At 40.2% G+C, this 25833-nt stretch overlaps 1 protein-coding gene across 7 annotated transcripts in view; it reads left to right on the top strand.

Annotated features, from left to right (window-relative positions):
* The window catches only part of LOC120441033 (zinc finger protein 469), a 200499-nt gene that overhangs the window by 27516 nt on the left and 147150 nt on the right, over positions 1 to 25833 (top strand). For 4 of the 7 annotated variants that reach the window (XM_039614638.1, XM_039614640.1, XM_039614639.1 and 1 more), the window contains exon 3: positions 21162 to 21202. The gene's annotated coding sequence lies outside the window, so the exon portion shown is untranslated. Of the gene's footprint in view, positions 1 to 3070; positions 3193 to 8105; positions 8223 to 9846; positions 9895 to 21161; positions 21203 to 25833 lie in introns of those variants that run through there. The other 3 variants (XM_039614642.1, XM_039614643.1, XM_039614644.1) reach the window with 3 other exon arrangements.

The raw sequence follows: 25833 nt of genomic DNA on the forward strand, positions 1-25833 counted from the left end.
GGCTCAGAGTTGGCAGCATCTACAGGTTTTCGACGTTGCTTGGCATAAATAGTAAAACCACATGTTTGTCTCCAGTTAATGGAGATTAACCTGACAGTTGTATTCACAAGGACAGTGAGCACTTGAGGATTCACATACCTCCACAATAACAGCTGTGCTAATCCAACTGCACCCAGTCTGCCAGTTTTTTATTTGTGTGGGGTTTTAATATATTTTTTCTTATGTTAGATTGTCCTGCATGAAACTCGAGGAAAAAAAAGACTGAGTAATATGTCTTGCGTCCACAAGGGGGTAGACATTCGGCACACATGGTGTTTTCTTCCGTGCCATAGACTTGCTTGGATTAATTTTAACCAAGTGACCGGGGACACACAAAATCTTATCTGACGGTATTTTAGCTGGCTCTTGTTGTGTTCTGCTTTCATTCCCGCCTCAGCTCTGACAGAAAAGCAAGATTCACAAAATGTACCCATTTTCATTCCAAACTGCACTTCATCTTAACACAGTGTGAAAGAAAAGTGTTAAAACTCATGAGGATCCAGCAGTTAACTGTAAGGACCTTGTTATTACCTCATCACCGCCAAGTTGTTGTTTGTTGTTTCCTCAGTAGCTTCACTTCTAAGCTGTTATGTTATGGACAGACAGGCTGTGATTCATATATTTGGAAAAAGAAAAGAGAGTGACAAATGTGCCAGAATAACATTGGAAAATTAAATTCCAGTGAAAAAAGGTCAAGCTTGCAGCGCCACAATCAACAGAAGAAAGTGCAGTTAGGATTATGCTGGAATTTCACAATGTCATACATCAAGAGTTGTGACTTTTTTTTCTTGATCTAATTACTTTTGTCTGTGCATGCACAGTGTTTTCATCAGCCATCATGGCCATCATCAAGAACTTTAACATCTTTTTTGTTCGTTTAAACCCATAAATTGTGTTCTGCTTCGGCTGGTTACCGCATTATATGAGCACAAACTGTGGAGTGATTTGGTGATACTGATAAATAATGTGAAGTAAACATCCTAAGCTGATGAATGAGCTTTAATAGCGGAGGATATTTATGTAATTTTGCAATAAGATTTATGCTTGTATACTGCCAGGATGCGTTTTCTAATCAGTTTGTGTTTAATATCCCACTTAATGGAAACATGTGCACACAGATGCATGCACACAAAAGCAGAAAAGATTTAATGGGCCCCATTTATAAACTGTTGCAAAAGCTGAGAACAGATGCTAAAAACCCTTGGATTATCTTGTCTGACTCGCTGTTTTCACATTAGCATGGTGGTGCATTTTCCAAGAAATTAGCAAAACAAACTGTGGTTCACACACCTTCACATGTTATATTTAATGTCACATATCATCTGCTATTGTTCAAGGCAGCATTGTGTCAAACACCATTTAATTAAAGGTATTTGGTAGTTCTGATTGGTCACAAAATATACTGAAAAGTCACCATATTTGTAGTCAGGAGCCCCTTTTTTCCCCTGGAATGCCGTGGTGTCAGCTGTTGCTAAATTTAGTAACAGTGTTACTAAGTTAATAACAATGAGGTGAAGTGAAAGAGGAATGGCCTATAAAAATACTTAAGGTTGGGATTTTGACTCCATCTCAGGCCACGCTATTCACGTAAACCACCAGACTGCCAATTTTGTAACCCTATTTGTTAGTATGTGGCAGACAAGTTATAAATTTGGCCCCTGCGTTCATCTGGAAGGAAAGCTATCCAGATCCTGAAACCTTACTTGTGTCTCTTGGGTTTTTCACAGCATTTAGCAAAGGGCATTTAAATTTTTCTTCCTTTCCCACACTGCACCTTTCCTTTTTTTTTTCAGAACATTAATTTTTCTGGATGATGAATAGAGAAAATTGCTGTGGACACCAAAGAAATATACACATAGGTATGGGAGATTGGACATGAGAATCAGATTACTACTGTGAGCAGGAAAGATGTTGAGAGTCTGAGTTGAGATTTAAGCATTTGAAAAGAACAATATCAAAATAATTGAATATTCAGGTCCAGCTCTGATCAGTGCAATCAAACATTCATATATCCTATTAATTTCTTTCCTGCCAACCAGTGTCACTCAAAAAAGAGGTGATCGTCTTTGACCTGTTCCTCATGACATCATGGTATTAGGTTTCATATGAATCAGGTGCTCAGACTGTGGACTTTTTGGTACCAGACCACTAGATTTGGTGATTTCATATTCTCAGGGAAAACATTGTAGCTGTTGAAAGATACATACCAGTGCATCATACTTGTCTGAGTTTGCATTATCACAGAAAAGACATGCTGGTATGTTTGTAATAGGCCCAATCCATCTTCATCTGTGTTTGAACTTGCTGAACTCCATTTTCAGATTCAAGCTCCACTGATTCACACGTCAGAAGCCCTGGACGTGTGCCATTTCTAATTCAGTCAGGTTTTCCATTCATGGTCCCCATTATAAGCTGCTTTTATAACGAGATCTCAGTTAGGTAAAAAAAACAATCATTTTTCGTGTTCTTTCTTGGACCTCCAATGACCTGTTAAAAACCAGGAGTCGTGGCATGTATATTTTTAGAGATTGAAGCCGTGACGCACTCATTTGTCCATCACTATCTTTTGTTTCTCTGTCTGTCCCAGACAAACACAAATTATTTGACATGTCGATTTCGATGCATAAGCGTATATATAAGCAATGTGTATATGTATTCATTTTTCAGCGATAGCTGAGGTTAAACAGTCAGCACATTTGCAACAGCTGCGAAGGTTACCAGTGAATGGTGGGTGTTGGTTGACCTTGACCAGGTGTGTTAAACCACTCTGATGTTATTTGAGAGCCAAAGGCAAGCAGAGATATGAGGGAATGGAGTTTAAAAGAAGACCGAAAGAGACTGACAGGGCCGACGAAAGAAAAAATAAGAGTAGGGAAAAAGTAAACCTGCTGGCTTTGTTGAGAATAATTAAAGAGAGTGACCATTGGTGATCACTGACCATCTGCAGACAAAATCTTGCAGAGAATGCAAGTTACCTACTGTGTTTGTTTTGGAGTGTTAAAGGAACAATCACTTCTCTATTCTCCTACAGATGGAATTTGGAGTCAGGCTGGTGGCTCAGGAAGATCCAGTCATTCCATTGTTATCTAGAAGAAGGTTGGGGATTTAGTTGTCCTTGAAGACACAAGGGGGACTGAGTGCACCTGGACAAAAGTGAGTGAGTCCTTAGCTGCAGTAGTCGAGTGGCCGGCTGCCTTTTTCAAATATTCCTGGACCAATATGACAGTGAGTTACGTAAGAGGTAAAGTTCGCCACAAGGGATCAATATCTACCAGTGTGAAAATATTCATGCCATAATGCTGAGGCTGGTTGGGTGAGTGAGTGCAGTATGTTTGTCATCTGTCAGAATTTGGAATAATAATCAACTTCACTGGAGCAAATATGTGGAGCGCTTTCATGCCAAAAGGGCCTTTTTACATTGAGCAGAGTTAGGAGAATGGAAAGAAGGGGAGTGGGGGGAGTGGGGAGGAACCAAAACAGCTGGAGGAGAATCCACGTGTTTTCGTGTGTAACCATTTAGAATTAGGAGTGGAGTTTAAAGGAGTGGAATTTAAAGACTTGGGCAGCCTCTCCTGTCTCTGCTGCAGTCCCGTCGAGTGAGTTTGGGGTAAATATCTCCGCGCATGGGTGTTAAGTAATGAAGGAATGGAAAATGTCATTTAACTCAGCATCGCTTGCCTCGCTTCTCCAGCTGGCGTAAATGCTGATGCATATAAATGTCCGTGTATGCAATTAAACTGAAATGCCATTTCATTTTGATTTATACGTTTTGTCCTTCCCTTTAGTCTGGGGCACGACTTGTGCTCAGACTGACTATCAGTTTGACTGCAGAGCGACAGGGTTGGTAAGGAAAGTGTGTTTTGGGGAAAACAGAGGAGGGGAGTGATGAGGGAAACGTCTAAACTGGAAGTGGGTCCCTTATTCTGTCACAGATGTGGGTTTGGCTGGACAGTGAAATCTAGTCTTACACTCTGACATCATCTGTTCAGGAAAATAAATGACAACAACCACAGAATGTCTTTTTATTAGAATTGAATCAGATCCACAGACCATCAATAATTTTGACTTACTCTCTATTGATCACAGAGTTGTGTCAATAATGTCATTATCCCCCCCCCATTTTTTTTTACATGGTTGAGGAGGTTTAAATGGCCTGTATTTATATGTGTACATTAGACCCCAAAGCGCTTTACATATAGTCATTCAATGTCCACCTGGTGATGGCAAACGTTGCCATCTTAACTTATGGAAGTGGTAATATGAACACAACTCAAGAACTCCACTGAGAAACCTTGGTATATATGTGTCTGAGCCAATGTGATCTGGATTACTGTCAGCATAGGCTTTGTCATTGTGGTCTGGTGAAATTCAGGCTTCTTGGCTATTTCAAGTGTGAATAAATCACACTGAACAGAGAGGTGTTCTTAGGGCCCATTCACTGAGAAAGCAGTGATTTTTGTTAAAGCACACATACAAGTACATATTTATGGTTGTTTTCTTGCCCTTTTGAAGTGATTGTGACCAGTGATCCAAAGTCGCAAGGCCGAGCTAGTTCAATTTCATCTAATTTCTCATTGGTGAATCTTTTTCTCTCTATATTTGCACAGCTGCTACCCCATGGATACAATTACTGTATCCATATATTCATGAAAGTCTGTTTTATCTCTGGCATCCATAGTTGGTCAAGCTGACATCTACTACACTAACAGCCTGTGGTTGAGTGGAAAATAAGGGCTTGTAGTATCAAAGTAAGGGTGTGTTTTCATTTATTTTGAATGTTTTTCAATTCCATCTGTCACTAATTAAACACGTATCTGTTACAGAGCTGCTGCATCCATTCCAGCTTTTATTAAGAAGTAGTGTTTTGACACAGGGGAAGAAAATAAATCCAAAATGCAAATAGGGATGATATTAGTAATGTGGTAAGAGGCAAGTAAAATTCAACTATAAAAAATTGGATACAATGGAAAAAAGAGATTAATTAATTAATTATTTTGCAGAACTGTGCAAAATCTTGAATTGACCTAATTTCTTTATATTTTGCTAGGTAAATAGGGAATAGGTGTAGTGATTTATTGAAACATGTGCAATGGAAATACAGTATATAAGGCAAAACAAAACTCCCCAAAAACCCCAGAGCTCAAACAGTTCTAACACGCTTGATATTCCACATTAAGTATGACCACTTTTATTCTTCAACACAGCCTGAACTCTCTTGGGCAGTTTTCTTGTAATTCCTTTAAGTAGTCTTCATAATGCTGAGGTCTGAGCTTTGGGGAGGCCAATCCATGACTGATAGTGCTCCACTTGTGTGTTTTTCTTTCCAGGCAGGCTTAAACGGCATTGGTTGTGTGCTTGGGATCATTGTTGCACCAAAAATGAAGCCGTTGTCAGTCAGATGCTTTCCTGATAGTGGATCGATATCTTTTTCTGTGTTCATAAATCATCCATTTTGATAAGACCCCCTCCCCTAACATCATTGGCTGAAATGTGCCCCAAACCATGACAGAGCCTCTGCCATGTTTTATAGATGGCTGTAGACTCTCACTGTAGTGCTGCTCCTCTGATCTCCTAACATATTAATGACAACTTGAACTGAAAATCATTTCACTCCATAAGACATATGTCCAGTTCTTGAGTAATCTGGTGTATATCAGCCATTTCTCACCATTTCCCTTTGTCTTAAAAGTGGCTCCTTGACAGCCGTCCTTCCACTGAGACCATTTCTGCTGAGGCTTCAACTGAATTTAAAGGATCAAGGGCCAAATGCGTCTCTCAGGTCCTGTGTCAGGTCTTTGCTAGACTTTTCCCCCCCTATTTCTTAAGGACACGACTTTCCCATACTGTGTATCTGCTGTAAAGAGTTCTTAGGCCTGACACTTCTTTTGTCCACTGCACATCATGCTAAGATATGTTTCCAGCTAATAACTCTGGGAATCATCTTGTTGATTCAGAAATACCTTTTTATGCAAGTAAAGCAATGTCTCTTTGGCTTTAAGTGTATTGATCTCAATAACCAGGATCAAATTTTGTGTCTATATGGCAGACATAAACATACAATTTATAATTGATTCTGTTTGTTAAAAGCAAGTGGAAAAAAAAAACATTCTCCTGAAAATGGTCAGATACAAGAACTGGATCAGAAACGAGTGGAAAAATATGTCCAAAGAAAAAAGTTGAAACAGCTTTAGAAAAGTTGGAGAACTAGTCAACAAGAGCAGTTTATAAAATTACAAGAAAGTCTGGCTCCTTGGAAGAAAAATATAAAGAAATGAATGGCTTGAGACGTTTGCAAAGTGTTTTATTTTTACTGAAGTCATTTGATTCTGCAAATCTGCAAAAAGACACATTATAGTTGGACAGAACAGTAGCCTGTTAATGCCATAAACAACACTCTTAGAAAAGTTTGAAGTGTCTCCTCCTTTTGTTTGAAATGGTCGCTGAAACTGTTTACATACCGGCTACTTGTTGTCTGTAACCTGTCTCTAATCCTCCGGATCAAATGCAGTATATGTCTTTACTGGATATACTTTATCATACATGCCGGTAAAATGTTTTCATGGCTTCAAATATACTATACATCCTCTTTGGAGTGTATTACTCATAAGTGTGTGAGACATATGTGCTTATGTGTATGTAGTTAGGTGTCTGCACGCGAGAGTGATGATGGGCTTTCGGTGACATATCTAAGCAGACCTTACATTAGGGCCTCAGCTGTCATCAGAGGTACATCTTTCAGTCAAGCTGAAGTGTCATTCTTTGAAGATTATGACAAGCAGTGCAGTAACGTAGATCTTTTTCCGTGTTGTTATTACAGTTTTGTTTGGAATATAGGGGCTCAGCACATGGAAGCTATTACCCTGAGGGCTTAGGAGTGCTTTTCCATAGAGAAAAGCGGGGGGATGGAGACCATCTACGCATTACGCCCAGGGCTCATTTTCCCCCGAAGCCCCCTGTCTTCTCCGTAGCAGAGGGGAAGGCGTAGTTTCCTTTCGAGGCTTACCATAATCAGTGTGAAACCTGCCCACAAGAAATTCTCTTAAAAGAAAATGGCACTATAGGATCTATGACAAGATGTGGTGTAAAATTATTTTACAAATGCCGTGTATCAGAAGGTAGTCCATTGTATTATTACCACTAAAGTAATTTCATCCCTAAGACTGAAGTCAGTTGCTGTCTGTCACTTCCTATTCACACCACCTTTCCATCCCTTGAAGGACATAGCAGTTAAATCCATTTCCAGCTTTGCCATGATGATACATCAGCCATCTCTTGCTTCCCAATTAAGAACCAGCTGTCCAGCTGTCCTGCTGGAGTTGCTGGTCCAGAATGAGCAAGGCTGTGAAGGAGCGGCGAGTAATAGGAAGCCCATCTGGACTCCATCAGCACTAGGTAAACAGAGCCAGATCCAACATGAAGCAGTAGAGCCAGGCCTTGGCTCCCACCCACTATCACAAAAGACTCAAGCAATGCCTCAAGATACAAATGATACACACATTGTCATTAACTCGAACCGTGTGCAAAAATGCAAATGTGTTCAAAACTGATTGCACACACTCTTGGCCTTGTGACATGTTGGTGTTGGTCCTTTACTTCTGTGGTGGAGAGCAGAGACTTCATAAATCTTTTCCAAGCGTTCTTTTGTGTTCCATTAAAATACCTTTGCTACCCCCCATACGGTAGCAGGTGCATTTCCTAGTCTACCCAAGTCCAAAAAAAGTCGTTTTCAGTACTTAAAACAGGAGAAATAGACACAAATTGAAGGACAGAGCTTATATTTCATTCAACGTTTATTTTCATAAACTTACTGAAGTTTATAAAAAAATATAAGGCTCAAGTAAGGAAAGGATTTATTATTTGGATTTTTTAAACTCTAATTCTGGGCTATCATAAAAGAGAAGCATTCTTTCACATGAACTTTGAATACCCTGTGCATACGTACATCTTGACAGATGATTTAATGCCGCTATCTTGGAATTTCTGTGTTGGGTGTCTCCACCTGGAACTGTATGCAGCTTGCATTAAGCTGCCCGCTTATGTAAAAAAGGACGCTGCAGAAGAATGAAGTAAAACAGCAAGTTTCCACATGTGTTTGGATCTTAGCTCTCTTTTTCTTCAAGACTGTCGTCACAAAAACAACAGTGTTTTAAGTCCAGTACTCCACACTCATCTCCCAGCAGCCAGTAAGCACTCTGTATTTTTATTTCTGCATGCATATATTAAGAGTCATCCAGGGTTACTTCATGCTCCAGCATCAACATTATGACTGTTGTGGGCCTAACCTGGCCTTGTTGTCACACACTGTTAGTGCAGATTGTTCCACTTGCAGTCTGTGAACTCTAAACTTCAGTCCTTTACTATTTTATGGACTTGAGATGTCTTTCAAATAGAGAGATTAACTGTCCCGTCCTTGCGCTTGCTGCACATTTGATCTTTTGTTTCTATGTGTTGATCAGCCTTGGAAAGAGGACTTGTGGCCATAAAGAAACGAACTGCTCTGTGTCCTTTTTTCTGGAGAGATTTATTGTAATAATCAGATTGTATGCGGTCATGGCCGGGGCAGCTACATATGGAAGTGCGCAATGGTAATAATGATAATAGGCCTCCTTTATAAACACTGACATTTGGCATGGTCTCCCATTAAAATGAGTAGGAACCCCAGTGGCCCATGTTGCAGACATCATCAGCACCCCACAGTTGGAGAAGGAGGATGGTTTTTGAAATATAGACTTTTTTTGGGGGGGGGGGCTCCTTTTCATTGACAGTCTACTTCAGACATTGGAAACAGTTTGTTCTTAGTGGCAGCCTGAAGCCTGGCTGCCCTCTGTTTGTTCTTCTGCTATATATAAACCTTGGTTAGCCTGTTAGCTCAACACTAGCTTTATACTGCTTGGCTGTATTGTATTGCACAACTGTCTTTGTGTTTGTTTCTGACTGTGTTCAGTGTTTACACTACACAGTTCTGCAAAACTTCAGCTAATGTTCAATGACAACTGTGTGTGTTTTCTTGTTTTTGTTTGTTTTGGGTTTTCTTTTTTGTTTTTTTTGGTTTTTTTTTACATACAACTTGGCTTTAAGACTTATTCTCTGACCTACACCCTTTCACCCTTTTTCCCCACTATGTAAAGGGTTCACACTGGTGTATAAGTGATTTATAAGATTTGTAGGGTTCCTGTTGCTGATTGTCCCTGCTCGTTTTGTCTTAACCACAGAAGAAGAGATGGACAGTGTGCTGAGTAAAAGCTATATATCAGACCTGCATCATCTTTAATTTAAATACAGGTTTTCAGATTATGGATGGAATTCCAAAAGAGTGCTGACATTTTAGATTAGGACAAGATGAAAGGTGAAAAGTGGAACAGACAAGGAAACGGAGACGGTGAGTGTGAGAGAGATGCTCTCTATATGTGTATATGTGTGCATCTATCCTTTGGTGTGTTTTTAATTTTTCACCGCTGTGAGGATTTCATTACATTTTAGCAGGGAGAGCATTATGTCCCTTATGAACACCATGTGTCTGTCTTCATGTGTACATGGGAAACTTTTATTAGATCTTGCCTGTAGAAAACGAAGACTACATCACACGTAGACCTAACTTTGCTTGAAATTGACCTGAACAGAGTCCACGGCTATAACTGCTCACAAGCATGTGAAATGTCTCTCCTGCAGTGGGCCAGTCTACACAAGCCTATACCTGCTGCAAACTATACATGCACTGCTTGATGTTTTTGGTTTGGTGGGGTTGATTATTGTTTTTTATTAAGAGCAGATGCATTGGCTGAGATTTGGTTTGGCTGAGCTTAAAGGGAGCTTCAGAAAGAAGCATTTTGGACAGCACAGTATGTTTCACATGAGGTTTGTACCTTCATTTAACCCTACCTTAAAATGAGTAATTTTATGCTCCTTTACTCCAACAGTACCAAAAAGATGTCAGAGCAAAAAAAACACATGCAAAAAGGATAATGTTTTGCTGATGATTTCACCAGTTTTAAAAGAATTAATCTTAGAAGCAGGTTCCTCCTTGTGTATGTGTAACGCGATAAGTGTTTGAATCCCAGCCCATAATTTAAGCATGTTAGTAATCTTAAATGCCCCACAAGTCTCCATCCCTCACCACATTCCTGTGCCACCCAGACTCCAAATTACTGTAAACTAAACCAGAGCCACACCGTGGCAACAGAAGGGTGTCAATTTGGACAGGAAAGAATTTATTTGAACGTGACTAGAGTTTCTCTGGCTCGCCTTCCTGGTGGGGATGTGGAGAGGGTCTGTCTCTGGTTACTCTGTCCCTTGACATAAATGCCACATGCTCCCTAAACAATAGTCAATTCATCCTTCTCACTGTCTGCTGTGGATATAGCCAGACCAGGCTGCCAGGAATGAAAAACACCTCAACTCTCCCCTAAGTGAGAATAATTTTGAAGAATCATAGTTGTCTAAACTGCAAGAAAAAAAGGTAGTTTAGACCACACTCATGACAAATTTATAAAATATACTTACTTCCACTAAGTTGCATGCATAAACCAAAAACAGTGGTACTGGATTGCTAATAAGTATTGGTTAATATCCCGAGTTGAGGTACTGGAACTGAGGTGAAAAAAAAAGTTCTGTTTCTGTGTACGCGGTGTGACCTTGGTGGACTGATTCTTATCAGTCTCACATTTCTGTGTAGCAGAAATATCTATGAAGCCAAGCAATGGAGCTCTGGCGCAAAATGCCATGGCCTTCAAACGGGGAAAGAAGCAAGTTTTGTTGTTTCTTTTCCACAGTCCACCAGCATGAAACACGTAAGCAGACTGTGAAGTTGTGTTTTTTCTTTGGTAGCATAGAGATGTAATTGATTCACAGCATCTTGCTTGCACGCATACTGTAGGGCCTGTAGATGCTGGGGCAGCTGGCTCAGGTCACACTCTAGAATAATAAACCCACAGTGGTTTGATGTGCGTGTGCATGTGGACCCTACTGGACAGTCACCCTTTTTCTCCATTCTTGCCTCCCCCACTTTCTTCTACTTAGCACAGGCCAAAGAGTGGAGGTGATGATGGGCCCCTAAGTTCCTCAGTAGGCCTCTCTTATTGGTCCCACTCTCAATGCGTGTCTGTTCCCTGACATCTTCATCTTTCATCACTACCCCATCAATCCTGTGCCTATGTGACCATCCCCGCAGAGACAGGGCTCCACTTTGTCCCAAAACCCACCCCATTTCCCCTCTAGTCCCCTGCCCCATAGCCCCTCCTGCTGTGCATGGGGCGTGACAGCTACCTGACAGTAGAGGCCCCTAAATGACAGAAATTGCAGTCACAGCCCCCTCCTATAACCCAGTGCATCAAAACAGCAGTGCTAGAAACATCAGCATGCCGATATACCCAAATACCACATGTGTGTCCAAGAGTGAGAGACCAGCCCCCACTCTGTATATTCATAAAGGAGTCCTTCTGTCTTGCTTTTATCCACATGTTAATGTTCCCCTGAGCCAGTAAACGCCTACAGGATCAAGGCTCCCTCAGGGAATAGAGGTGGATGTTATCACAGCATTAGAGCCCATGTGAAGGTATGCCAATTAGCAGAGCTGGAGAATGTTATTCTGCTAACCTATTGCAGTATCCCACTTTCCAAACAGCAGGTGGGGCCTAAATAAGTTCCTATCTATCACTGAAATTGCCCACTGATGCTGAAAATTGATATTTTATGTTTCAGTTTCTCCTGGATTTATGAGACACTAAGAAATAGCACAAGTTCTTCAGTAGGTGGCCTGTAACCAATCCTGTTGGAGTCGTATAACAAGTATAACTCAACAACATTTCCAGTCCTGCCGTAACTTTTGCCAGTGTTCCTCAGTGATGTCGGTTCTCGCAATGAAATGATGCCAGTCAGCAGATATGCTCTGATATAGTTATATATGCTCTCATTGTCAGCCTATAGTGTATGCATGTTAACTTTATCTATTGTCCAGCACTCTCTCGTACATTGCATCACATTTCTTTGGCGTTTTCACTGAAGAGTAAACCGAAACGCTCAATCTTGTTGTATATTTCACACTTAAGTACATTTTAAAAGCTGTGATTTTTCTTATCTGATGCTCTTCATACTCTTAAGTGCTTGAATTGAAGGCAGCTCAGATGAGAGCTGAAACGAGAACTTAAAACAAATAATCTTGAAAAAAAAATCGTACTTGCTAAATAAACCCATTTTTCTTCAGCTGAAGTGATTAAGACGACCTAGATCTGGATGGCTGAGAATCTGCACATCCGTAGTAACATTTACCAAATGGCCTAAAAGGCTGACAATCATCCAGGAAAATACTGTAAAACAAATGCTAGATCAGCGCTAGTTGATTTTTATATTTTCCATACTATTTCATGCAATCATATCTATAATTTATACCTACATATCCTTTTCTGGGGGTCGGGATTCTCTGAAGCATATGCTAGTCAACTTGAGTTGATTGGTGAGGTTCTGAAGTTGACCCTTACATGTATGTCTACATCTTTGGACTATACATGAGAGGAAATCATGATAGACATGGTAAAAACATACAAGTGCACATCATCACCAGAAGACACAAGGTAAAGCCCATTTAATGCTCTCGTCTTCAAAGCAACTATGTTTTTTTTCCCCCACAGACAGTTCAGTTCAGTATGTGCTCTGGACCAATCCTCAACCACATGCCCTAACCTCAAACACTGTGCTGTAACTCAAAAGCATTGTTTGAGACATGAGGCACACTCTTAAGATTGGCTCGTGATCCAGCCTGACCACTACACCGAATGCCTTAAACTCCCTCGGAGATACAGAACACGACTCTGTCCAATTCCAGCACACACTCTTGCTACAGTAAATAACCACTTGAGTACTTTTGCAGTGTACTTTGACTCTTACCGGAGCTATTCCCCTCCTCCACTTTCCATTGAAATCTCCTACTGTAGGCAGAATAAAAACATGCATTCCCCTCTCATAGGGTTTTAATGTGTTATTGTGGACAAACCTTCTAATAAATTTAACTTCTTGGCAGAACCAGTTGCATCTAAAAATGAACCTCCACTTTTAGTGTTCTTGTTTTTCATTTTTTAGTGCCTGACAAACAGTCCTGACTTGGTGGGGGTTAGTCATTATGTCCAGTAGCCAAGGGAAGGCTGGAAAGTGTTAGAGGTAGATGATGGGTGCTTGCATCTTTGGGTTTAAGTAGTGATCAGTGATGATAGAAAGTGCCATTGACAAACATGAATATAATGCTGCTTTGCTCCAGCGGTTTGGACTGCAAAGGGACTCATTTTGTGAGTTCAAATATTAATAATTTTAATGATGAATAAGTATTAGAATGATCTCATACACTTTTATGTCTACAACTTAGTCAAAAACACATCCAGTAGTACTGATTTTACATATGTGTGCTTCAGTCTTACGTAGGCAAACAGTAGTGTTGGACGTGTCTGGTTTTTCATTCATTCTGCCCCCAGATCCTATGGGACCTGTGGTTTAGTCTAGGTTCCTGGACGTGCTAGTTCTGCTAGTGGAGGGATATATGATAGGATGGGTTGTGGTGTCGCTGTTGATGGTGTTTGTGTTTCCAAGCTGACTGCTGTGATGTTTTTGTTCCTGCATAAGTGTGACTTGACCTCAGGCTGTCAAGGCTAGTGGTTTCAAGTGGCATGTCGGTTTGGATTACAGTACAATTTTGATTTAAGACATTGACGTATCCTGCACGTTCACTGTAAACATAAACAGTACAACATCAAACTGGATTTCACTACCCTTGTACCCTGTAGGAGTGAAGCTGCTATTTATTAACTGTAGATTAGATTAGTAATTTGTTCTGACTCACATCTTTGACTTATCATCTGGATTGCAGTTGAATGATGGAAGCTCGAATAATTGAATCTAGAAGCATGCTGTTGGAAAAACACAGTTAAAAACATGTCAGAAACTCACTTGTTGCTTGTATCCTTATGTGAACTTCATGGCGTAAATCCACAGTCATGATCATCATCCAGAGACAGATGCTGATCTCATTTTCCCATAAACCTTCTGTCAAGATTGTAGTCTGTAGAGAGATTGTTTAATGAGCTATGTCAAAGGCAAAATAACATTTTGTAAAAAAAAAAATCTTTTAGCCTGAGAGTGAATAATAAGCTCTTTATCGTGATTAACATGAATTACTTGGTGAAACAACTAAAATGTGGTCTTTCTACAAAACACGTAGTTTTTATAAAGATTTTCTTATCTACCAGAAAGTTTTTTTTCCAATGTGTTTGCAATTATATTTCTATGCTTTAAAGAAATACTTGAACTATTGCTGTGCAATGAAGCAGTGTTAAACATTTGCGGGTCACCACTAGGTCTTGGAACAGTGTTTTTAATGCAGGTGGAACTGCAGGATCTGATGAATAATAACAATAAAAAGCTGGAGTCTAACCTAATTAGAAACAGGAATAACAATAATTCATACTGGTTTAGTCATTATTGCAGCAAGTTACAGAACTGGAATTATCCAGTTGGATTTTTTTTTCCAACTTAGAGATAACTTAAAGCGCATTTGGTTGTTACCTTGGCTTTTTTCCCCTTCAGGCCGATATGCTTCACAGGTATTTGTGACAATGATCTAAAAGGGACATATTTATGCCCAGAGCTATAAAGTCTAGGTAATATTTCAGGCTATGCGCACACAGTAATACTTCAAGTAAAACCTTAGCTTAGTGAGTTAACATTGATGGCATTTCTCCTGCTTTTGTTACTTTTGTAACACAAAGTCCTAGGATGACACTTGTTCTGGGCTTTGAGTGTAAAGACTCAGTGTTTGTGTGCTTTTGTGTGTACATGAGAGAATAGATGGATAGCATTAAAAGCAAAGAGCATCTGGGTGTGCCAGAAAAAAATGTGGAGTTAATTAAAAAACTTTCTCAGTGAACTACGGTCTGCTTTTCATTTTCAGTTTAAATCCACTATCTGTCACCTTACTGTCTTGATATAAACCTGTGAGTAAAACCAACTGTCACAGTTGTGCCCTGGAAGTACAGATAGCATTTCCAGGGCACAACTACCACTCATTACCTTTGGATCCAAAGTAAAAACCATTTGCTTCTCTACATAAAAGCTGGTAAACACCGCCATCATTTCCTTCCCTGTAAATATTAATTCTCTACATGTGTGGTCTAAGGCTTGCAAGCACATCAATAATCTTTTGTTTGTAGCTATGTCTAAGTAGCAGAAGGCTCGTGTCACGTGACTCTCTGCTGCAGAGACAGTTGGTAAGAAAATGAACATGACGTGAGATCTGCTAACTTGTTGATAGGAATTTTTGTGAAAATGCATTTGTCTCTGTTCTGCAGCTTAGAGACAGAAATTCTCACATTGTTTAGAAAAGTCATCAACCAAGTCTTGTGTTTCTGCTCTGTAGTCGTATAGAGAGCACAGACATCTGAAAAGATCCTTGATACTGAGATTTTCACCACGTGCAGAAATGTGGTATACTCATACAACGCCAGAAGAGTTGGAATTTGAGATAGACTGGAAACCTCCTTCCATATAAACAGCACATGGCTCCACTAGATGTGTAAAAACATTCAATTGACCATCCAACGCAGTATTTGATCTATAAAAAGCCTGGCAATAACTACAGACAAATGAGAGAAGAAAGGCAATGATTGAGTAGAAAGATTGCAAAAGGGTCTGAAAATACCAGAACTAGAATTTACAAAGAAGCCCGCAGCCAAGAAACCAAGAACTACTATTACCTTCTCAACATTCGTGAGTTCGGCTCTCATGTCAGCACTGCAAAATTGGTCGACACCAACAACCGAATTGAAGAAATGCCTTGGTGTTTGTGGTTCTCACTGTTTGTAATGGAAAATGACATCACAGAAAATGTAACCTTATGCAACCTTAATTCTTGTTTTTTAACCCCAGTCTCCACTTGAAACATTTTCTGCTATTACCGTTCTGGTAAAGATTAACATTAACCAAGATAGTGAATCTATGTTGACTGAAATAACATTAATGCAACTTTTGTTGATGTATTATATACTTTTGACAGAGAACTGAATGACAAGATGTAAAAAGATGCCATGTTTTCCATTAAAAATGGGAGTGATATAACTTTGAAAGGGTTACTGTGTATTTCAGTTATGATATTACATTCCCTGTATTGCATACTTCAGCAAAGACACTAGTTATGTACACATAGCATTAATATTACTTGTCTTTTCACTTCTTAGTCAATGTTTCTGCGTGACGTGATTACCCTGATATTCACTCATATTCACCCACAATTCTCATCTTCAGTCTGAAGTTGTATCAACTCTATTTCCACTTAGGAGCGGATTCACTTTTTCTTATGAATCACTGAAGACAAGACTGCATTATGCTCATGTAAACATACTGATTGCACTGTGGTTTTAAAAGTAGAGCAGAGTGAAGGGAAACCAGCCCAGCATTTAGTGGCAAAAACTTCAGTGAATCAAAAACAAACAAGCACCTTGGACTGTTTTGAGGCCTCAGCATTAGTGTTTTGGCCACCACAGTGTTGGTGTCTTTAGAGCCAGAGGTGACCATATTTAGATGGGAGGAATAAAAGCAGGTAGGAGTGTCATGAGCCAAAGTTGGTGAGTAAGGTTTTGGACTCTAAAGCACAATCCAACAGCTGACAGTGTACCTTTCAACCTTTCCACAGTAGTCTCAAAGTAAGCAGCAATGGCTGGGGAAATAACTAGAATTTTTCAGGGCTCAGTTCAAGAAGCTGTTTTGTTGGGAGCGTAGAGGTCAGTAGAAACCAGAGCTATTGTGAGGTTGCATGGCAGGTGGGGAATTGACTGAGCAGGCTTCCCTGGAGAGATCGGACTGGTTGAGGGTTTTACGGTAGATAAAAGCTTCCTCATATTCCTTCACAGAGAATGTGGAACAGCTTGGAATCCCGGGGAAGACTTTCATAGGAGGCAGGTAGCACTCCAGTTTAGAAGAAGCTTCAAAGACAGAAAAGAAGAAGTATTATGCATATTTATTAGCATAAATAGTTAAACACACTGTGAGCTAAAGTGAGCCTGATTACCACACTCACTGAAGACAGTCTGGCATAGAGTTGTGACTCATGATGGTCCTGAGAGTGCTCTACTACCAGGCAGAGCTGCCCAAACCAGTTGGAAGGCAGCAAAACCATGACAATTTATCAGCCATGACAGGCAACCTTGGTTAACATAAACTATACATTTGCTAACTATGTAGAACTATGTTATTAGTATGAAATACTAGAATTTCTCTCACCAAAACTGAAGCATAGATGACTTGGCTGGTCAGAAAATCCCACGGCAGTTTTAATGGGAGTCTGTGGGGTGTGAAATGGAGCCAGAAGCATGTGGATAATGCACTTTCTGGCAGTGGCCACATGATTCACCACTCATTTTCATCCCTTCGAGGCTGTTCCTGTTTATCGGAAACTAGATGTTAGTACATGGTGTGTGTTTTAAATCTTCTCACATTATGACGCCTCTGAAACTGTCTAAGGAATTTCATGATCATACTTTACATGCCATGTAAACAAAAAAGTTAGAGGGAAGTTTTCTCCTTCATGTTACGTCAGTCTCACACAAATGATGATTGTATTGGAAAATGATTATTTGTTTCACAAAAACTAAGCCGCAGTTCAAAAGCAGTCTGTGAAAAAGTCGATCCTTACTGTTTCCATAGGAATCAAGAACATAAATTGATAATCAAGCGTACTTGATTAACTGATCATCAGCACATTTGACCACCTGTATAAAAGCACAAGTTTTTGCATTTCAGGTGTGTGTTAACTCAATGCCAAAGAGGAAAGACATCATCAGTGAAAATAAAAAAGCAGTTGTTTTCTCCTCATCTGTTGGGAAAGGTTTTAAGGTCATTTCCAAACAATTTGATATCCATCATCATGCAGAGAGAAAGATTATTCACAAGTGGAATATATTCAAGTCAACCATGAACTCCAAAATATTTTAGAGTCCAATGTAAGGCCATCTGTCTGACAGCTAAAGCTTGGCTGAAATTGGGTCATGCAACAGGATAATGATCACAGCAGCAAATCTGCAACGGGATGGCTGAAAGAAAAGAATCTAAAGGTGCTTCTAATGAAACTGAGGTGTGCTTAGTTTTTAACAGGACTACTTTTTGTTAAATAAATAATGGTGCTCAGTAATATGTCATGTATTTGTCACTGATCCTCTTTGGTTCCATTTACATCATTTGAAGACTAGATCATTTTTACCCCTCAGCCATAAAAGGCTGATTTTGACATTTTGGTCACCCCGCCGTGGGGGTGGCCAGGTGGGTGGGCAGGTGGCATGGATACCCAAGTTTGTGAACTTGATAACTCAAGAAAGATATCGCCTATGATTTTCAAACTAATACCATAAGTGTATCTATTAAAAATCTCAGAGTTTGAATTTCAGTGACCTTAACCTCAAGGTCAAGGTCAGAGGTCAAGTTTTATGGAAATCTTATGACTGAGAAGAATTCAAGAAGGAAGTTACATTGGATTTCCACATTTATATAATAGGTGTATCTACTAGGAGGCTAGGGGTAGCACTGGTGGCTCCCAGTATTTTTTAATCACATCCTAAAAACATGAGAATTAACAGAGGGTGTCCTTTATTTTTACCATAATATAGGCCATTATTTTGGTTCCTTTCAGAGATCATTAAAACCTTCCCAGAGTGCCAGTGAAATGAGAAATGTGCTGTTGATGGTGGCAGCCAGTTGCATGTAGAGCTAAAAGCTTGTTGACACATATGGTTTATTTCTCTGTGGCCATGGATTGTAAATCAATTTGCCCGTGTCATGCTTGTGTGGTATGCTCATTATCATTTATTTTTGTTTGCATCCAACTGCTGCGCATATCATGGAGATGCTTATCAGTGTGACACTGACTCATTCTTCTTAGCAACCTGTGGTTTATGTTAGTGAGAATGGCAGCACTGGTGTCAGGGTGTGGGTTGAGAAGCCAAGCAGAGAAGACTGGCTGGTGTGTGGATGTATGGTTGTGATAAAATTCTGAAACCGGGAGCACAGCACTTGTCCATTTTGGCAGGAGAAATGTGACACTGGAGAGGGAGAGTAGCAACAGCAGCGCAACAGCCAACCATTCTGCCAATCACGATGTCTCACTCACTCCTGGAAACAAGTCTTTTCCATTCTTTATTAGATCTGATTCATACGTTTTGCAACGTATTGAACAACACAGGTTCATAACATTGTGCATGCTTTGGCACCGGGAGGAAAGAGACGGAGCACTTAAGGGGGTTAACCAAATAAAAGTGCTGCAAACAGAATGAAGGCAGCAAAAAGGCTGTACCGACCTCATACTTTTATTACTGTGCCAGAAAACTGTCTCGATCCAACGAGAGACCATTTCTCATTCAATTACGTGTTCCATGTGTGCGTTCCAAAGCTTCATCCACAGCGGGCCGCGAGCAAGCCCAGTCTTTCACACACATCCTCATCTCCAACACTCAGTCCTGTTGCCTGTCAAAACAGGATTGCAAAGGGTTCTGCTGCATCTGTACAATGTACGTGTGATCAGTGTATTGAAAGTGTGTTTCTCAGAACATACAGTTAAGCACATGCCCGTTCTTTGGCCTCTCTGCATCTGACTACTCTGACTACTAACTACAGATTTCCCGACGCCGTAAATCAGTGGAATGTGTGCAGGTGTTTGTGGCACATATCCCAATTATTAAAGTTCTTTTATGCAATTGTAAAAAAAAATGTACAAAGTTTGTCTGGAATAAGCAAAATTCAAGCACAGAAGTACATTAACAGCTAGCTTTAAAGTTCAGAATCACAGTAAATCTGGAATAAAAGGTCACAGGTTTTGTGGCTCTAATTTACTTTATTTTTCTTAAGGGTATATGTAAGTGCAAGTAAACACATGTACCGTTGTGATCTGGAAAGCCAATTTGATTGTCATGGCATGCCTGCACCAAACAGCAATGTGTTTGGATACAGATGTCTGCCTGTAGACAGATTTACTATTGCAGTGGATTAACCACATTGCAGTGGTGGAAATATATTCAGCCTTCTTTAGGCAATTTAATAACTAAGAATCATGGTAGCATTAAACACAACTGTGAGGTTATAACACTTCTGACATTTGTTTTCCAAATAGTAAAAATCAGCTCAAGTCCAGTTAAGTCTGTAGCACACACCCAGGATCATACAAGCAAAGAGTCCTGCAGCAGAGGGACATCTCTGACATCCATATTACAGGATCATTCTTGGATTAAATAAAGAGTAAACTGTAACTGAGACAGCCCGAATTCACAGGAGAACTGTAGCAAGTTCTCCAGGATGGTCGGAATGACCTACTTGCTAACGATACTGTGCAAGTGCACTTAGGGAAACTAGTGATGCTGCAAAGCAGTCGCATTAAATATTACTTTGATTTTGCATTGTTTTTTTCTGTTCACTACAATTTGTTAGCCATTAATCACTAAATCAGAGCTAAAATTGTTTTTGACTGCATCACTTTACTAATGGGCAATAAATCTCTTGCACTGGAGGAGTCAAAACTTGCTCTGAGGTGTTTGAAATTGTCGATGCTGCTGATTTACTTGTTTGTTTAGAGTGTGTCTACGGCTACTGACTGTAAAGTAGATTGGCCCACAGGAGCAAGAGAGATTTACCCAGCTGATGCTTTTATTGCCAGACCTCTTCTGAATCTCTATAATTTACACATTAATATTGCACTTGGAAAAAAATATATTAATCTTTGTTGCAAATATTCTGTGCACTTTTGCACAGGTTAACACCTTTGGTCCGCCTGCACGTGAAACTCCTTTTGAGACAAGAGATATGACATAGTTTGATCTAGGCAGGAAAATGAGCCCAGGAGGACTGAAGCTTTATCACTGTTATTAAAAGGAAACAAAAATGATACCACTGATTTTAACAGTCTTGTGTGTAGACCAGTATTCACAGTATTCTTCACAGTAAATCTCAGCTCATTGTGCATGTGTATCAGCAATGGATAAGGTAAATCGTACTTTATAGCTGCTGAAATCACTGCAGAGTTCTGTGAATGGCCCGAGGTTGACCTACTGTATTTTATTGGAAGTCGATGTCTACATCTGCATAACATATTTTCTTTTTGTGTTCCCCAGGTTGCAGTTTTGATCTTTGCTGAAGACTCAAGACCACACAGGTAAATGAAATAAAGCAGATATAGACCTATACATGCATATTCAACCTCTTCCGTGATAAATTTGTCATTTCTTCAATCTCCTCCTGTCCACTTAACACAATGTGTTCGTTCAAACCTATTATTTTTGGTGCTTATTTATTATTTATTTACATACATGCAAGGTGGCTTCACTTTGTTAGCTATAATACCTTATTTGCTTTCAAGAGCTTGCAGTATATTTGTGCATGGATATAAGCTTTTCCTGTCTGTGTGGTGCACAAATGATAAGTGAGCAGTCAGTGGTCTGGTTTTAGTGCAGCTCAATCAGGCCTGTAAACAGAGCAGGGCGTGCTGCAGCAGGCTAATAAAACAGAGACTGTCCCACTTTCTGTCACTTTGATCCACATTGCAGGCCCTGCTGGACTTCAGCTTTCTTCAGTGTCTCAGACCTCTTCACTGACCGCACCTATCCACTTCACCCTCAAAGCTAATTATGGTTATGCTCTACAAACTTTATTCATGTTTTCTGCAAGACGGAGCGAGACATTAACCAGAATAATATTGAGGTTTAATCTACTACTCATGGCTTGTGTGTTTTGATATGTGGCTGTTTGTGAGCATGCAGTGTGACTCAGGGCAGGCGTGCTTGCCTAAGCGTGCGTGTATAGTGAAAGGTTCTTGTTTAGAAAAGTGAGTGAGCCCTGGAGGCTTGTCAATTCCCATGTCTTTGTATTAGAGCAGTGCCTAAGGCCTTTCTGCTTTCCTAGAAAATGGGCATGTGTGCAGGCAGGCCAGGTGAGGTGAGGTGCAGGCAACTGGTACTGCTGGACCTCTCTGTCCTGTAATGAGTCAGAAGAGATATCTGCAGAATAAGATAAATCAAAGTGAAAAGTTGTTTTTGGTTTGGTCTCCACTTTAACTGTGTGCAGTGTGATATCTCCTCAAAGACAAGTTAAATCTAGCAGAGAATATCAGGCACAGCCATGGTATAGTGTAATGATGGGAAGTAGAGAAGGAGAAACAGAGAAAAGAGGAAGAGAGAACAGAACAGACAGATAGAGAGGCTTAAGCACCTACTGATATGGAAGTTGCACTAAATCTGGCATGAAAGTTTTTGGCATTTGGACTGAGCCTGAGGAGAAGGATGTGAGGAGGATGTGAGGAGGGAGGGTAGGTGTAGGAGCAAGAGAGATGAGAAAGAGGTGGGGAGACAAGTCTGGGTCTGAGTGGAAACTTGAATGGAATGGAAACTGGGCTGGAGGCCACTCAGCAGATCCACCTGAACCCTGCCAGAGCAATCAGCTATCAGAAGTTTAGAGAGGGAACCATTTACCCCCCCTAAGTAAATTCACTAGGGGTTTGTAGGGATTTGGCTTGCTTTTTGGGCTCTAATGCAGGGATATTTTGGTAAGTGAAGTCCTCTTGTTTTGAAGAGATGGTTCCAGAGCCTGTCTGCTTTTTAATGGGATCACAGCAGACACCCCAGGAACCACCGCCAGGTGAAGCGATTCCGCTATCTACTTCCAGCTGTGTAAACACACACACAAACATACACACACACACACGCAAACCCTCCCACCCAGGCACAGTCAGAGGCATGTCCTGTCAGTTCTAATAAAATGCTTGCTGGCTCCCATAGAGGGAAACGCTCATAATCCCATTTTCTTTCAATGAAAAACAAAGCAGATTCTTTTGCTTTTGATAAAGTGTTTGGCCTTGTTAAAAACAATGAGTTGAAAGATGCAAACAAATTTAACAAGACCTAGTGGTGTCTGTTCTCAAGCTGGGAATGTTCAAGGGAGCGTGACATTGTCCTTCCCCTCTCTCTTTTTCTCTCTTTCTTCGATATTTAATTTTATTTAGTGTTTCCTGTAAACGTTAATTTGTTTTCTGGGCTGTTTTCCTCCCCTCTGGGCTTTCAACCTTGTTTGCGGTTGATGAGGTGATATAGAAAACTCGCGTCTTTCTTGTTTTTTTTCTTTCTTGAAATAATGGCACCAATGTGTATCCCTGGGAAGTGTATGCATCTGTTTGGGATGTTTGCTCTCGGTGATTGTAGGATTCTGTTTTACTTGGTCAGTATGACCTTTTGCACAGGTTTGTGCAATGGGGGAAGGAGGAAGCAGTGGCTAGGCAGTAGCTTTGCTGTTAAAGGCATTTAGATTTTAGAGCGCCATTGTTTATGTAACTAAGAGAAAGTCAAGACTCCCTTATGGCCCTTTTGAAAAGCAGATGCCGGAGATTTTTGCTGCTACATTTTATGGCTTATTTGCTACCAAGGAGATTCTGAGATATCTTAGGGGAGCACGTCTTTTCTCACATTTCTTCTGTCAGGCTAGAGCTGTGGAAGTCCTGAGTCTAAGGAGGGGTTTTAGCTGTTAGTCTGGCAATACTTATGCACATTTTATTTTGTTATATGCTTTTAATATCATATTCTGTCCAACAACTCCACCTTTTGTGAAATGTTTTTACCCTTTATCACCCTCACCTCTAAGATGGTTGATGCATAAAGGCCCTTTCCTCAGATTCAAACCTCCAACCGATTAAACACTAAAACATTCTCCAAACAGATTTTCCAGGACCGATGGTGATTGCTTCAATAAGTCATTTAGTTTCCTATTCAGCCTTGAGGATTTATTTTTCATTGAACAAGGAAAATATTCTTCTTGGTTGAGATAGTTCCATGGGCTAGAACCAATCACCACTCTAATATTAGTGGTACACCTACAAACATACACACACGCACAATCCATCACTGACAGCACTCTTGGTCTCTCAGCTGCCATGTTGATCCTCTGGAGCACAGTAGAAATGGTCATAAGCTCAGAGGAGCCATTGTATTGACAGAACTTTCATAACCACATAGTGTTACATAAGGTCCATGTCACAGATCTTCCACAGTGTGTGAGCATATTTTGTGTGTTATGTGCTCAGCCATGTGTTACATTTTAGCTGGAAGGTGCGATGTTTTAAATTATGACTAATCCACCATGCCTTGGAGCTACATAAAGAAGGTCCAACTGAAGATGTCTGTCTAACAGAATCCTATGCCAGAAAAGCCAAAGTAGTCTGAATAAGACCACAGTTATCCAGTTGTGTGTTTTTCCTGATGTGTGCCTAAAGTGTGACTAACCCTGTGGTGTTAAGGTTTGTTTTCTGCAGCCTGGGTAAGCTTTCATTAATAAGGAGACAGACATTTTTGCATTTGTGGAGAAATTATTCCTAAGAGAAACTGGTTTGCACAATGGCATAATCTTTGGAAAACAAAACAATTTTCTTGAATACCATCACGTCTAAATGCACAAACAATTACAAACGCTCTGCACTGGAGAGGTCACGGGAACACATTTGTCTCCACAACATGGTCTAAGAGAATTTGATTCAGTTTTCCCTCTAGATGCTGCGTATTATGTGGTGGAAAATGACATTTCATTTTCTAGAAAACTTCATCGCTATTCAGTGTTGATGAATTCTGACTTCAGTGTTATTGTGGTACCCACAATCCTTTGTCAGGAGTGTGCATTTTGGACTGCAAAAGTCCACGTGTTTGCCGAGAGCCCTGTGTTATTGAAACTCCTGCCTCATCTGTTTGCTCAGCTGGATGACTCAGAGGTCTGCTGGGGTTCAGTCAGCTGCTACCCCTCTGGATGTGCCACCAAGCTTTCAAACTTTCACTACTGTTGCGGCGTCTGCTCGGTCCACATATGTGAATTACTGTTGAGGTTTGTGTGAATATAAACGGGTTACGTCATACAAAGATCACTTTCATCTGTTTTATGTATGGCAGCAGAGAGACCTAATATGCTGCACAGCACATGATATAGCTTAGTGTTAATGTGGTGTTGATACGTATGTGCATATTTATAGACTAGCGTTCTGACTTGTAGGGTTTTATGTTGGGCAGGGTACGTATTGGTGTTGAGCCAAATGTTTCTGTAACACTACTGAAAGCTGGCATTTGTCTGATGTTTTCCTTGTATAGTTTGAGTTTGTGCTCCAGATTTATATAAAAAGTTTGAGACTATTCGTTGGATTTGCATTCAGCATTCAATCAAAGTCAAATATTAAAATAAACAGCTGATGCTGATACGTTACAAAGTAGTTCAACAAATCAATTGGCTGACAGATACATAATTTGTTACCCAGACTTAATGAGAGTAAATAATTTCTTCAAATCTCTTCAAAGACTCTAACTGTTAATTCTAAATATTCTGGGAAATGTCAAATAATACTAATCCATAGTTTTATGAACTTGTTAGTTGTGCACTGTATGCATAAGGCACAGGTGTTTCTGTTTAAATATGCAGCACACACAATGTATGCACATGATTTTAAAAGTGAACAAGTTATGTGTGATTTTTCCCTGTTGTTATCCAAAAGTGTGTTTGATTTGACTGCTTACACCTCCTCCGATGGCATTCGGGACTTCCACAGTGATCGATTGGCTAAGTGGCCCACTACATTAGCATTGTGAAAGGCAGCTGAGTGATATATTGTGCGTGTAAAAGTAAAGGGCGTTAAGTGGAACACAAGCCAACACCAGTAAAGGCTGCAGTATGTCTGGCAAGACGTGTCTTTTCTGCAGCATATCCATCCTTAGTCTAAGTTGAAGTATGTGTGTGTTTGCGTGAGTGTGCATAGTCCCAATTCCC

This window comes from Oreochromis aureus, linkage group 7 (genome assembly GCF_013358895.1).
Source record: "Oreochromis aureus strain Israel breed Guangdong linkage group 7, ZZ_aureus, whole genome shotgun sequence".
NCBI lineage: Eukaryota > Metazoa > Chordata > Actinopteri > Cichliformes > Cichlidae > Oreochromis > Oreochromis aureus.